Source organism: Theropithecus gelada, chromosome 9, assembly GCF_003255815.1.
Source record: "Theropithecus gelada isolate Dixy chromosome 9, Tgel_1.0, whole genome shotgun sequence".
NCBI classification, from domain to species: Eukaryota; Metazoa; Chordata; class Mammalia; order Primates; family Cercopithecidae; genus Theropithecus; species Theropithecus gelada.
This window is the reverse complement of record NC_037677.1, coordinates 24,139,236-24,154,294: the sequence shown is the minus strand read 5'-3', so window position 1 is coordinate 24,154,294 and position 15,059 is coordinate 24,139,236. Positions and strand designations below refer to the sequence as shown.

Genomic DNA, 15,059 nt, shown 5'->3' with positions numbered 1-15,059 from the left:
TTCCCTCTGGAAAGACATGTATCTTTTGTTACAACAATTCCTGCACCTCAAAAACAATACAAACAGTAAAAATAAGGTTGTACTAGCCTTATTAACTGTTGCACAGCTCATTTATATACAAATCTATGTGCATTCATTTCAATTTTGACTTTTAAATTTAAACTGATGCTCTCAAAATAACACTACAAGTTTCCACATTAAGCAGCAACAGTTTCAGAATAATTCAAAACTTGATTCAGGCATGCTGCTGATAAAAAAATGTACTTTTTATTTCATTAAAATATGTAGCTTTCTACTACTGCATCCTTCGAAGAGAAGAATATTCTACCGGTTTGGCCACAGGCTCTTCACGTATGGACAGTTACTCCCTAGTAAACTCTTCATTCATCCTGGTGTCCTTGAAAATATTCATCAAACATACAAGACTTATTTTCATGTTCCTTTGGTTATTTAAATTTTAAATCTTCTCCACATTGAATGGCAAAATCAATATGCCATAATACAATGTTCATACTTTCTTCATCTGACTGATCATGAGGTAAGAAGAGAACTATGCTGCAGTCATCAGTCCACATACAGCTTTAGTTACTTTTTTGAATGTTTTGCTTCTTAAGTCATTTGTAGAATAATCGAATAAGGAATCCATGTCTGGATCTAGAAACTCTCAGTTTCCTTTTTAGCTTTTTTACTCTGCAGCTACATTTTGATCACGATGTTAACTTGTAGAATTTCTAGAGAGAGCATGGCACTTAGGACTGCCAAGATGCCAGAAATACTCTTGAATGACTCCACCATGAACTGAGAATCAACAAGAAAAAACTCCATAGACTCAGAAACCCCACTGCTCAAGCGGCAGGACCAGTTGCTTCATCACAGTCAGGTGAATGTACAACTCAGTCCAAGCTGGACAATCAAAGTTAGCAAGGATATTACCAATTACTAACGGGATTGTAATTGTCCTAGTCCTTCTGAAAGCAATTAAACAATATGAATCAAAAGCAATACGAAGGTTCATACCTTTTACATATCTTTACTCTCAATTTATGAAATTATAGACTAACCAAATATTCCAAAACTATGGAAAAATTATATGCATGAAGGAGTACCTCAGATCATTATTCATAACAGTAAAATATTGGAAAATACCTACAGTGCCAACAATAGGAAAGTGAATAATGAAATTATAGAGCATCCACTCAAATATTGTCAAGCCTTTTAAAAATTATGGTTATAAAGACTGTGCAAGGGCATGAATAATGCTTATGACATGATATTAAATAGTGACTCAAGCTTTATAATTATTTGTACTAATGACTTCAATAAAACATAAAAAGAGAATGCTCGCTATTACTAAGACCGACTGTCTAAACTAGATTGCAATTTTTCATCAAGAGAGGGGCAGACAGAGTATATGTGTGATATGGTTTGTATCTCTGTCCCCACCAAATCTCCAACATTGGGGATTACAATCCCCAGTGCTGGAGGTGGGGCCTGCTGGAAGGTGATTGGATCATGGGGGTGGATCCTTCATGAATGGTTTAGCACCATCCCTTGGGTGCTGTTGTCATGATAGAGTTCTCACCAAATCTGGTTGTTTAAAAGTCTGTGGCACCTGCCTAGCCTGCGCCTCCACCTCTTCTTGCTCCTGCTCTGGCCATGTAAGACGTGCCTGCTTCCCCTTTGCCTCCTGCCATGATTGTAAGTTTCCTGAGACCTCCCAAGAAGCAGATGCTGCCATACTTCCTGTATAACCTGCAGCGCTGTGAGCCAATTAAACATCTTTTCTTTATAAATTACTCACTCTCAGGTATTTATTTATAGCAGTGCAAGAACAGATGAATACAATGCGCATAGACTGTTCCAAGACCTTGGAATGTCTTATGTAAAGGCATATTATTAGTCAGCGAAGTAGAACCACGAGAAGTAATATAGATTAAAAGGTTTGTTATAGGGATTAGATTTTTATGAAACTATGTTGCTGGTGGAGAAGTCTGTGCAAGGTTGTTGCATCTGTGTCTGATGTTGAACCTTAAGTCACTATAGAATAGCCAGCCAGCAATTGGTAGGAAAGCCTGAGTAGATGAGGGCAAGGACATACTAGAAGCCAAAAGAACAAGCGAGTGCTTGAGGACAAACTTAACCAAAGTCCCTTGGCTTGGGCTTTGTGTCACTTGCATTCTAAGGAGTTCTAACTGATAAAAGTAGATCAGTCTTGGCCTTGAAATAATAAGTCTGATTATGTGATAGAAACTTCACTATGGCTCCACCTAGCAATAAAACCCATGGAGCCGAGTGACTGCCAACCCCTTCCAGAGACCAAATGGGCAGAATCTGGGAAAAACTGGGAAGACAAACGGAGTTAAAGACTGAAGCATGGAGGAGAAAGCAAGAATAGGAACCTTGAAAAGTGGCAGTTTAGTAACCTTGAGGCTCTAGAGTGAAGACTCTTCATGGACATTGAGAAACTTGGAATCTGCTGAATGGAGTGTAGAAGTCACTCTCTAATCTCCACCTTCTATGCATTCTGTGTGGGTTAGCAAGTAGAATGGAAACTTAGCCCTTGGCGAAAAGCTGCTTTGTGCATTCTTCTAGACTCTATCTGTGTTTTTGGTCCATGAAGATAGGTGATGACAACCAAGGCTAAGTGTTGACTGATACAGCCATTACCTACTGCAGTGTACATGCCTCCACTTTACATTTGTTTGAAAATTCCCATATAAAGAAACTAAATAAACAGAGCACAAGTCTTGATAAATTCACAGTTGTGTGTCTATACTGCCTTCATATCCAGTTGAAAAATGGTCAACACATCATAAATGATTTCATGCTGGGCACAGTAGCTCATGTCCATAATCCCAGCACTTTGGGAGGCTGAGGTGGGAGGATTACTTGAAGCCAGGTGTTTAAGATCAGCATGGGCAATAGAGGCTGATCCCCGTCTCTACAAAAAATAAAAAATTAGCTGGGCATGGTGGTGCACACCTGCAGACCCAGCTCTCAGGAGGCTGAAGCAGGAGGATCTCTAGAGCCCAGGAGTCGGAGGCTGCAATGAGCTATGATTGTGCTACTACACTGCAGCCTGGACAACAGAGCTAGACTGTCTCTAAAAATAAAAATAAAAATTTAAAAGAAAGGAAGAAGAAGAAAGATTTAAAAAATGATGTAGCAGAATTTTCCCTGCCAAATCCACCAGTTAATAACCTATTGTTATATCCTGAAAGTTATGTTGGGATTATTTCCTTCTGAAATGGACTTCCTTCCATTCCACCTTCTATCCCTGTATATTTTTGTTCACCAAGACTCTTATGAGAATATTCTACTACAAATATGCCATTGTTGGGGAGAGAAAAGCTTTCACCTCAGACTCTCTCTGAAACACTGGCTTATGTCTGCCCAGCCCTCTAAGAAGTAAGCATGATTTAATAAAGGCCACCCTGGGGCTCACGTGAGATCACAATTTATCTCCACAGTTTTCATGTTATGTTATTATCCTATGTTGCCTTAAGACTCTTGAAAATAACACTTAAAAAGATCCACATTTCTCATATCTAAAGGAAGTTTGTTATTCCTTTGTTTGCCCTCTACCTTGTTAGAAAAATGATTGGAGGAAACTTTCTGTGATATGAAAGATGAAAGAAAGGAAGAAAGAAAAAAAGAAAGAAAAGAAAGAGAGAGAGAGAGGGAAGGAAGGAAGGAAGGAAGGAAGGAAGGAAGGAAGGAAGGAAGGAAGGAAGGAAGGAAGGAAGGAAGGAAGGAAGGAAGGAAGGGGGAGGATCAGGTCAGAGAAAAAACAATAGTTAAAAAAAATAAGTTGTCACTGGGGTGAGAATAACATGCATAATGCATTTTTTAATGTCCTGAGAAACTGAGCTGTATATTTATTTCATAGCTCCCCAGCTTCCACAGCAAAAATGGAGAACTGATAATTATCACTATTTTTATTCTTTATGGTTGCTCAGGGGGAAAATTTTTAAAGGGGACATTAGTGGAATAAGGTTACCCTTCTGTCACTCACATTTGATTACTCATAGACTTTTCTATTTGAAGACACATTAAGGAAAATTTTCCTTGCAAAAAAATGTGGTCAAATGAATTGATCAACGTGTATACCTGCCAGGTGCCCGGCATCCCCACATGCCTATAGGACATTAACTCCAGTAGCCTGTGTGACCATGTAGAATAAAAATAAAGCTACTGGGAGTTCAGGGTTGATAATATCTCTGATTTGTAGACTTCTGCAGAAGTCAGTCTCTTTCAAAATATGGGAACAGCGAGTTAAAATAAACTCTTATTGGCAGAACAGAGTGTGATCATGAGCTACCATTCAGCTTTTATGCTGATTCATCAGCTCACAGTGAAACGAGCTTGCATGAGAGCATCCCAGGATCACTGAACATTCAGAGGTATGTCCTCGCATCCTAATTTTTTAAGGTAAAATGAGATTTTCATAGAATAAGGATACAGCTGGTAAATAGCAAGACTAAAATTACATATACACTAGCCTACATTTAAGAATAGCTTGGCTAATTACTCCTAAGTCATCGGTTTTTTGTTTGTCTTTGTTTTTTACTATTTATTTCCTTTGCTTTACAGCTTTATTGAGGCATAATTAATGTAAATAAACCATCCATATTTCAAGTGTATTATTGATGAGTTTTGACATAATATACTTCCATGAAACCATCTTCAGTCAAGGTAATGAAACTTTATATCACCCTCAGAACTTTCTCTGACCTCTTTCACACTCAATTACTGGTTTTAACCTGCCTGTTTCTATTATATAGCAAATAATTTGCTTTTTAGAATCAAGTTCATTGTGATGCAGTGAATATCATTTGCTCTTTTGAACTGTGGTTGATGATTCTGTGGCTTTTGTAGGTATCACAAAAGGGATTTACTTTCATGCAGAAAACTTAGGCTCAGCAAATGAATCTATATTTACAAATTTATGATGGTCTGAAATGGTGGGAAGAACTGGCCAGTCTCTCTAAGGACAAGAGTAGAACATTTAAAATGAAGTTGAGTTGATGGTGATGGGGGCAGGGTGGTACCACTTCAGTGTAAGAAAACTGCAGAGAAAAAAAAATCACCTGATTACTATGGCAGGTGTCGGTTCATGATTACATCCTGAAAGGGGTAAATAGTTTAGAATATGCTAGGGCTGGTGAAAAATTAAAGAAAAAAAGGCGGAAGAATGAAAGGGGGTAAGGGAAGAAGGGGAAAAGGGAAAAAGGGGAAAAGGGAAGGAACGAATAAAGAAGATATTAAGAGTAAAGGGATAAAGACAGAGAACACTGCAGTAGGGCTTTGGGCTAAAAGACATAGAGTGACTTTTGTGGTAAAGAAACCAAAGAAGGTCGTGAAATGGGTATCCCCCCCCAAAAAAAAAAAAAAAAACGGGCAGCCTGTGGCGCTGCGGCTGGATAAAGAGCATCAGGGACAGGGAGGCTATAATAAGATTCCACCACCATCTCTGCCCATCACTAGGGCTGGAGGCAGAGAAAAACTTCCCCTACTCAAGAAAAAAGAAGCTATTTTTGTCAAGTTAAATGAGCCTGAACCTGCAGAGCTGAATTGGCAGATGAATATTGTTAATTGGTGCAGTTTCTTCGGTGCAGGAAAGAGTTTCCAATCAGACCAGCGATTCATCGGCCACATGAAGGCAATTTATTAATAAAAATGAACTGAAGTTTCAGAATCCTTGATCATGATGAGCTCATGGTCCTTTGCCTCCTTTCCCTTCCCTAGAAAGGATGCCCTACAGCAATGATGCCTCAGTGATATCTTCTCCAGCCCATTCCATATGTGGCAACATTTCAAGTGGTTTTTTTTTTTTCATTAGGAATTTCTACATTTAGTTGTCAAATCAAGCTGTTCTAATTGCCTAATTGTGGTTCTGCCTTCAACAACAGACTTTTTGAGGAGTTCCTGATTCAAAGTAACCAGGAGAATCTGCTAAGTGCAGCTCAACTCTGAAAAGTGAAGGGGAAAACAAAACGAAACAGAGAGGAGAAACAGTCTCCCTTTAAAAAAATTAACTTTATTTTACATTTTAAGAAATTGGACAAATGTATCCTCCTATGTAACCATAACCACATTAAGACATGGAGAATTGACATCACCCCAAAGAATTCTGGTTTCCTTTGGAGTAACCACTCTCCCCAGCCCTGGTCACAGACAGCCACTGGTCTCCTTTCTGTCATTGTAGATTAGGATTGCCTTTTCTAGAATTCCATACAAATGAAGTTATATGATGGTTTTTTAAAAAGTCAGCTGAACGTTTTTTGAGATTCAATCTGTGTTGCTGTATATTCATCATTAGTCCGTGCTTTTCATGGGTGAGTAGTATTCTCTTATATAAACGTACTCCAATATGTGTATCCATGGGCATTTGGGTTGTTTCTGTTTTAGCCCATTAAAAATCTGACAGTTGTATCTGAAATGGGTATAAAGTGGTATCTCATTGTTTTAATTACATTTTCCTAATGACTAGTAATGTTAAGTGTTTTTTCATGTGTTTATTGGCCATTCATGAAGTTCTTTTGTGAAATGTTTGCTAAAATCTTATGCCCATTTTTAAAAACAGGGCCATTTTGTAACTGCCCAATGGGTTCTCCTTGCCTGCTGCCCAAGTAAAGGTGATTTATCAAGGAGTTTGTCCTTTGCGTGCCCAGGTAAAGGAATTGCAATAGAGAGGGCTTAACTCACTCAGAGCCACCTGAATGGGAGACTGGAGTTTTATTGCTCAAATCAGCCTCCCTGAAAATTTTTAGACTGGGGTTTTTTAAGGATAATTTGGCAGACAGGAGGTCAGGCAGTAGAGAGTGCTGATTGGTTAGGTCAGAGATTAAATCATAGGAGACTGAAGTGGATTTTTCTTTTTGTCTTCCATTCCTGGATGGGATCGCAGAACTGGTAGAGCCAGATTACTGGTCTGGGTGCTAGCTGGTGGATCAGAATGCAGGGTCTGGAAAGTATCTCGAGCACCAGTCTTAGGTTTTACAATACTGATGTTATCTCTAGGAGCAATTGGGGAGGTTCAGCATCTTGTGGTTTCTGGCTGTATGGCTCCAGAGCATAATTTCTAATCTTGTGGCTAATATATTACTCCTATAAAGGTAGTCTGGTTCCCAGGCAAGATGGGAGTTGGTTTTGGGAAAGGGCTGTTGTCTTTGTTTCAAAGTTAAGCTATAAACTAAGTTCCTTCCAAAGTTAGTTCAGCCTATGACCACGAATGAACAAGGGCAGCTTGGAGTTTAGAAGCTAGATGGAATCAGGTTAGATTTCTTTCAGTGTCATAATTTTCTCACTATTATAATTTCTGCAAAAGTAGTTTCAATTTTTCTTATTATTGAGTTGTGAGAGTTCTTCATATATTATATATTATTTCTTTTTTTTTTTTTTTTTTTGAGTCAGGATCTTGCTCTCTCACCCAGGCCAGAGTACAGTGGTGCAATCATGGCTCATTGCAGCCTCAAACTCTGGAGCTCAAGGGATCCTCCTGCCTGAGCCTCCTGAAGTGTTAGAGTTACAGACATGAGACATGGTGCTTGGACAATATATTCTTTGGTGTCTTTCATATAACTGAATTTTAAAATTTGATGAAGTTCAGTTTCTCCATTTTCTGTAGTGTCCTTTGTGTGGCCTGAAAAGTTTGCCTACTCCATAATTGTGAAGATTATTGCCTATATTTTCTTTTAGGGTTTCAGCTTTTACGCTTAGACCTATACTCCATTCTGAGTAAATTTGTGCATGTGACATGAGGAAATCATTGAGGTTCTTTTTATTTAATCCATGTCTATTCAGTGATTAGGGCACTGTTTATTGGAAAGACCATCCTAACTGAATTACCTTGCTGCCTTTATAAACAATGAGTTGACCACATATGTGGTCTACAGGTCTATCTGTATGCAAATACTGCATTATCTTGATGACTGTTTGCATTAGTCAGTTCTAATTAGTCAGTTGGCTGCTATAAAGAAATACTTGAGACTGGCAATTTATAAAGAAAAGGGGTTTAATTGGCTCATGACTCTTCAGGCTGTACAGGAAGCATAGCGGCTTCTGCTACTGAAGAGGCCTCAAGAAACTGAAAATCATGATGAAAGGCCGACGGGAAGCAGGCTCATCTTACATGGCCAGAGCAGGAGCAAGAAGGGAGGAGGGGAGGTGCCACACACTTTTAAACAACCAGATCTTGTGAGAACTCACTCACTATACCGTACCAAGTGGGGATGGTTTTAAACCATTCATGAGAACTCCTCCCCAAGATCCAATCACCTCCCAGTAGGCCCCACCTCCGACACTGGGGATTACAATTCTTAGATTTGGCAAGGACACAGGTCCAAACCATATCACTGTTACCATACAGGAAGTCTTGAAATCAGATGGTTAGATCTTGAATTTTTATTCTTTTTTTACCTCGAAATTACTTTGTCTATTCTATGTTCTATGTTCTTTGCATTTCTATTTAAATCTTATAGTCAGTTTGCCAATTTCTACATTAGAAGACTGTTGGGATTTTGATTAGCATATCATTCAAGCTATAGACCAATTTGAGTAGAATTGATGTCTTAATATATTGAGTTTCTTGTTCCATGAACACAGTATATATATACACTTGTTTATGTTATCTTTAATTTCTTTCAACATGTTTTGAAGTTTTTAAAGTACAGATCTTGCAAATATTTTATTCTTAAATAGTTCATATTTTTAGATACCATGCTAAATAGTGTAGTTGATCAGATTTTATTTTCCAGTTATTATTACCAGTATATAGAAGCACAATGCAGTTCTTATATTAAATTGAGCCCTATGACTTTGTCAAAGTCATCTAGTAGATTTTTGAAGTTTTCTTATGATTTTCTATATAAATTATCATGACATATACAAAGGTATACAGTTTTATTTCTTTCTACAACTGTATGCATTTTATTTTTTTTTTAATTTTAAACATTTAATTTTTGTGGATACATAGTAGGTCTACATACCTGTGGACTATATGGGATATGTAGATACAGGCAAACAGTGTATAATAATCACATCAAGGTAAATGGAGTAATCATCACCTCAAGCATTTATCCTTTGTGTTACAAACAATCCAATTATACTCTTTTAGATATTTAAAATGTACAATTAAATTATTAAATTATTTTGACTACAGTCACCCATTGTTTCTAACTATTTCTTTGTATCCATTATTCATTCCCACTTCCCCCTCCCAATTTCCCAACTACTCTTCCCAGACTCAAGTAACCATCCTTTTACTCTATCTCCATGAGTTAGATTGTTTTAATTTTTAGCACCTACAAATAAGTGAGAGCATGCAAAGTTTGTCTTTCTGTGCCTGGCTTATTTTACTTAACATAATGATCTCTGGTTTTATCTATGTTGATGAAAATGACTGGCTCTCATTTTTTCTATGGTTGAATAGTACTCTATTGTATATGTGTACCACATTTTCTTTATCCATCCTTCTGTTGATAAACCTGTTTTATAAACAGAATTGTTTAATTCCCATGTGCTTGTATAGATTCCAATTATTAATTCCTCTCACTAATTTATAGTTTTATTCCATTGTGATCAGAGAAGATGCTTGATATTACTTCAATTTTTTTGGAATGTTTTAAGACTTGTTTTGTGATCTAACATATGGTCTATCCTTGAGTATGATCCATATGCTGAAGAGAAGAGTATTTATTCTGCAGTTGTTGGATTAAGTGTTCTGTAAATAATCTTCTAGGTCCATTTGGTTTATAGTGCAGATTAAGTCTGATGTTTCATTTTTGATTTTCTGCCTGGATGATCTGTCTAATGCTGAAAGTGGGGTGCTGACTTTACTAGCTATTATTGTACTGGGGTCTATCTCTTTCTTTACCTCTAATAATAATTGCTTTGTATATCTGAGTGCTACAGTGTTGGGTGAATATATATTTAAAATTGTTATATTCCCTTGCTGAATTGTCATTTTTTTTTTTTTTGCAGTTTAAAGGTTCTTTATTATGTCTTGCATTATCTAGTTAAATAAAGGTCAAATTATAACTTAGTTTTAACTGTTAGCACATTGTAACTTAATTTGCTTGGATATTCCCTTAAAACACGGGAAATTCAGTGAGCTGCTTTTTTTTTTTTTTTCATTTATTCTCTCTTTTATATTTATCTAGGTAGTTACCTTCACCAGTGCTCTTTTTTTTTCTTTTTTTTTTTTATTATTATACTTTGAGTTCTAGGGTACATGTGCATAACGTGCAGGTTTGTTACGTATGTATACTTGTGCCATGTTGGTGTGCTGCAGCCATCAATTCATCAGCACCCATCAACTCATCGTTTACATCAGGTATCACTCCCAATGCAATCCCTCCCCCCTCCCCCCTCCCCATGATAGGCCCCGGTGTGTGATGTTCCCCTTCCTGAGTCCAAGTGATCTCATTGTTCAGTTCCCACCTATGAGTGAGAACATGCGGTGTTTGGTTTTCTGTTCTTGTGATAGTTTGCTAAGAATGATGGTTTCCAGCTGCATCCTGAATTGACATTTTTATCATTATATAATGACCTTCTTTGTCTCTTCTTATTATATTAGTCTTTAAATCTATTTTGTCTATTTTATCTGATACATGTATAGCTATTCCTGCTCTTTTTTGGTTTCCAATGGCATAAAATATATTTTTCCTGTAAGCAACAGAACACTGTCTTATATTTTAAATCTATTTAGCCACTTTATGTCTTTTGATTGGAGAGATTTGTCTATTTACATTCAGTTTTATTATTGACAAGTAAGGATTTACTGCTGCCATTTTATTATTTGTTTTCTGTTGTTTTGTGGCCTTTGTTTCCTTCTTTTCTTTCTTCCTGTATTGCTTTAAATATAGCTGTTTTTCTCTGCTGATATGTATTAATTTCCTTTTTAAGGCCAATAATTCTTAGGTTTGCCCCTTTTAGACTATTTTCTAGATCTTGTAGGCATGCTTCTTTCTTTCATATTTTTTGTCTCCTCTATGTATTTTCAAATACCCTGTCTTCAAGTTTACTAATTATTTCTTCTGCCTGATCATTTCTGCTGTTAAGATTGATGCATTCTTCAGTATGTGAATTGCATTTTCAATTCCAGAATTTCTGCTTCATTCTTTTTAATTATTTCAATGTCTATGTTAACTTTATCTAATAGAATGCTGAATTCCTTCTCTGTTATCTTGAATTTGAGTTTCTTCAAAACAGCTATTTTGAATTCTCTGTCTGAAAGGTCACATATCTCTGTCTCTCTGGCATTGGTCCCTGGTGCCTTATTTAGTTCATTTGGTGAGGTCATGTTTCCCTGGATACTCTTAATGTTTGTGGATATTCCTCTATGTCTGGGCATTGAAGAGTTATGTATTTATTGTAGTCTTCACAGTCTGGGCTTGTTTGTGCCTGTCCTTCTTGGGAAGGCTTTTCAGGTATTTGAAGGGACTTGGGTGTTGTGATCCAAGTTTTTGGTCACTGAAGCTGTATGTGCATTAGGGAGCACTCCAAACTCAGTAATGCTGTGATTCTTACAGACTCCTAGAGGTATGATCTTGGTAATTTTGGATAAGATCCAGAAAATTTCTCTGGATTGCCAGGCAAAGTCTCTTGTATTTTTCCCTTACTTTCTCCCAAACAAACTCTCTTGTCTCTCTGTGTGTGTGTGTGTCTCTCTCTGTCTCTCTCTCTGTCTCTCTCTCTCTCTCTCTCTCTGTGAGCTGCTCTCTGGTGAGCTGGGGGTGGGGTAACACAAGCACCACTGTGGCTACCACCACTGGGACTGTGCTGGGTCAGACCTGAAACTAGCACAGCACTGGGTCTTTCCCAAAGCCTGCTGTAACCACTACTTGGTGGTGAAGCCAGGCAGTCTTGTGTCCTTCCCTTCAGGGTGCCAAGTTCCAACCCAACTCCCCACCACCAGGCCTCAGGCAAGTCCAGAGATGCCAGCCAGGAGCCACTGAAACTTCAGAAATCTACTTGGCGCTCTATTTTACTGTGACTAGGCTGGCACCAAAATCATAGGATAAAGTCTTTCCCACTCTTCCCTCCCCTTTCCCCAGACAGACTCATCTCTCCCCATGTCTACCACCACAAGTTCATGAGGATTTCTGCCAGAAATGTTCACTTAATGTTCTACCACGAATGTTCACTTAAGGTCTGAGGGCTCTTCAGTCAGCTTGTGGTGAACGCTGCCAGGCCTGAGACTCACCTTTCAGGGAAGTGGGCTCCCCTCTGGCCCAGAGTAGGTCCGGAAATGCCATCCAAGAGCCAAGGCCTGGAGTTGAGAACCCCAAGAGTCTAGTTGGTGTTCTTTTTCACTGTGTCCAAGCTGGTACCTAAACTGCAAGGCAAAGTCCCCTTTATTCTTCCCTCTGCTTTTTCTTAAGCAGAAGGAGTCTCTCCTCATAGCCACCACAACTGTGAATATGCTGAGTCACACCTGAAACCAGCACATCTCAGGATCTCACTCAAGGCCCATGGCATGTACTACCTGGTTACCACTACTGATTTTTCAGGGCCCAATGGCTCTTTAGTCGGCAGATGATGAATCCTTCCAGAGCCAGGTCCTTCCCTTCAAGGCAGCAATTTACCTTCTGGCTGAGTGTGTGTCTAGAAATATTGTCCAGGAGGTAGGACCTGGGTGGGAGGCTTTACGACTCTGCCCAGTGACCTATCCTACTGTGGCTGAGCTGTTATCTAAGATGCAAGACAAAGTCTTCTTTACTCTTCCTTGTCCTGTCTTCAAGTGGAAGGACGGGATCTCTTTTGCAGCTGTGAGCTGTGCTGCCTGGGGTTGGGGGATGGGTGGTGTAAGCGCTCCCTGGCCACCCTGGCTGGTGTCTTGCTAAATCACCTGCCCCCAACGTCCACTGGCTACAAACCCAGCTCAGCCTTAAGACTTGCCTAGGAGTTGCAGTCCTTGTGGACTAGCCTGCCTTTCAAGTTTATGTAGAACCCCAGAGTGTTTAAACCCAGAGTGGCAAGGCTTGTGGTATCTCAAATTACAACTGCTGGAATGGGCAATTCCCCTCTGGCTAGGGCTGGTCTAAATGTTCCCTCCATGTTCATTGGCTGAGTTCTGCCTGGTGTTGGCAGCACTAAGTTCCAATGCCAATTCCCACAGTCACTACACTCTCCTCCCCAAAGCACACAGTTTTGTCTCTATGCCATGTGGCTGCTGCCAGGAGATGAGGCAGGGTTGGTGTTGGCAATACAAGACTGTCTCTCCTACCCTCTTTAGTGCCTCTTTCAGTAATAGGAAGTTAAAATCAGCTACTGTTTGCTTGCCTGATTTTTGGTTCTTATGAGGGTGTTTTTCTGTGTAGATTGTTGTTAAATTTGGTGTTTCTCCAGGGAGGACACTCAGCGAAGGTTTCTATTTAGCCATCTTGCTCTGCTTCCTCTCACATTTTATTTAGTTTGATCCTATTGCATTGACTATGATTTTTGTAAAGTGTTGAAGTGGTGACAATGATATCTTTGTTTTCTTCCTCATCTTGGTTTTTCACCATTAAGTATGATAATGACTATGGGATTGTATCATTATCCTTTACCATATTATGAAAGTTACCTTCTCTTCTTAGTTTTCTGAAAGTTCTTAGAGAATTAGTGTTAAATTTTGTCAGATAATTTTCTGCATATATTAAGATAATCTTGTGTAATTTTTTTCTCCTTTATTTTGTTAATATGGTAATTACATTGGTTTCCAAACACTAAATTGACCTCTCATTCCTGGAATAAAACCCACTTGGTTATAACATGTTATTTTTTTATATACTACTGGATTCAATTTGCTAAATATTTTGTTAAGAAATTTTACATGCATGTTAATGAGGGATATTGGTCTGTAATTTAGTTTTCTTGCACAATGTTTGCATATTTTTGGAAATGTCGACCTTGTGAATCAAGCTGGGACAATTCTTTTCTTCTACTTTACAAAACGTCTTATAAAATATTGGTATTATTACTTTCTTAAATATTTGATAGGATTTACCAACGATCCCATCCAGGTCTGACATTTTCTTTGTGGGAACATTTTCAATTCAAATTTAGTTTATTTAATGCGTAAGGGCTATTAAGTTTTTCTATTTCTTTTTATGTAAATTTTGATAATTTTTAAAGGAATTTTTATTTAATTGAAGATGTCAACCTTATTGGCATAAAATAATTAATAATTCATGTAACATAAAGAAGATCTGTAGTGATGTCTTTGTCATTTATTATATTGCTAATTCATATAATTTCATTTTTAATTTTCTGTCTAGAAATGTATTTATTAATATTTTACAGATTTTTCTTTTTCTTTTGTTTATTTCTCTGTTCGTGTTTAATTTCATTGATTTTTCTGTTCTTATTTTTGCTTTTCCTTTCCTTGTATATACTTTGGGTTTAGTTTGCTCTTTTATTCTATATTCCTGAAGTATGGGGTTAAATCATGAGACTGCTCTTTTTTTCTAACATAGTATTTAAAAGTTACAAATTTCCTCTACATTCTCTTTACCTGCATCCTACAAATTTTGATGCATTAAGTTTTCTATTATTTTTCAATTTAAAATTTATTTTCCGATTTTCCCTTGTTATTTCTTGTTTGACCCATGAACTATTTAAATGTGTGTTGTTTAATTTCAAAATTTAGGAGATCTGAAAGGTATGTTTCTGCTTCCAATTTCTAGTTAATTGCATTGTGATCAAAGAATATTTTCTATAAGACTTCAATCCTTTTATATATGCTAAGATTTATTTTACAGCTCAACAGTTTATCCTCGTCAATATTCTATATTAACTTTGAGAAATATACATTCTACTTTTGTTAGGCTAAGTTGACTGACAATTTTGCTCTAGACTTTTAAGTATTTATTGATTTTCTTTGTCTACCTGCTCAATGAATAACATAAAGAGATTTGTTGAAATTTACAATTATCTATGTGTATTTATTTCTCCTTTTAGTTCTGTTTAATTCTTTCCATGTATTTTGAAGCTCTGTTTTTAGGCAAGGTGCATACACATTTAGAAATATGATATTTTATTGAAGCATGAACTCCTTTATCAGTATAAAATGT

General features: G+C 37.5%; 1 pseudogene; it reads right to left on the bottom strand.

Moving 5' to 3' along the window:
* Positions 1–380: 380 nt before the first annotated feature.
* The window catches only part of LOC112630992, a 32,091-nt pseudogene continuing 17,412 nt past the window's right edge, over positions 381–15,059 (bottom strand).